Source organism: Tursiops truncatus, chromosome 15, assembly GCF_011762595.2.
Source record: "Tursiops truncatus isolate mTurTru1 chromosome 15, mTurTru1.mat.Y, whole genome shotgun sequence".
Lineage (NCBI taxonomy): Eukaryota > Metazoa > Chordata > Mammalia > Artiodactyla > Delphinidae > Tursiops > Tursiops truncatus.
In genome coordinates this window covers 2,197,501-2,198,340 of record NC_047048.1, presented here as the reverse complement: position 1 = coordinate 2,198,340, position 840 = coordinate 2,197,501, and the positions used below count along the sequence as shown (strand labels likewise).

General features: G+C 50.1%; 1 long non-coding RNA gene across 1 annotated transcript in view; it reads right to left on the bottom strand.

Annotated features, from left to right (window-relative positions):
• Window positions 1–309: 309 nt before the first annotated feature.
• Window positions 310–840, bottom strand: part of LOC141276585 (uncharacterized) — a 10,103-nt gene continuing 9,572 nt past the window's right edge. Inside the window, exon 5 of the long non-coding RNA XR_012326475.1 lies at window positions 310–481. This is a non-coding gene — a long non-coding RNA (uncharacterized lncRNA). The remainder of the gene's footprint in view (window positions 482–840) is intronic.

Sequence of the window (840 nt, the reverse complement as noted above, 5' to 3'; positions counted from 1 at the left end):
ACGTGATTTGCTTTGGCCAGTGGGATGTAGCAGAAGTGATGGAGTGCTTGTCGGGAGCCCAGGCCTCAAGGGCCCTGTGCACTCGTCATCTCTTTCTCTCTCCCTCTCCCCTGCTGTCACCATGACGAGAAGTCCGGGCCCCCTGCTGGAGCATCAGAGACCACAGGGCGGCACAGCCACACCACTGCTCTCCCAGATGGGGCCACTGAGGACCCACTGAGAGCCAACCCCTGACGCAGGTGAGCTCAGCTGGGATCAGGAGAACCACCCAGCCCACCTGCAATCATAAGCGGTCAGACTGGGTGGCTTAGATGACAGAAATTTATTTTCTCACAATTCCAGAGGCTGGGAGTCCAAGATCAAGCTGTCGGTAGGGTTGGTTTCTTCTGAGGCCTCTCTCCTTGGATGGCAGGCGGCCGTCTTCTCCCTGTGTCCTCACATGGTCTTTCCTGTGTGTGCATCGTGTCCTAATCTCATCTTCCTATAAAGACACTGGTCATGTTGAATTAGGGTTCCACGTATGACCTCATTTTACCTTAACCACCTCTTTATTTTTTTTTTTTTTTGAGTTTTTTTGATGTGGACCATTTTTAAAGTCTTTACTGAATTCGTTACAATATTGCTTCTGTTTTATGTTTTGGTATTTTTGGCCACGAGGCATGTGGGATCTTAGCTCCCAACCAGGGATCAAACCTGCATCCCCTGCATTGGAAGGCAAAGTATTAACCACTGGACCGCCAGGGAAGTCCCTTAACCACCTCTTTAAAGACCCCATCACCAAATGCATTCTGAGGTCCTAGAGGCTAGGACCCCAACCTATACATTTGGGGGAACATAATT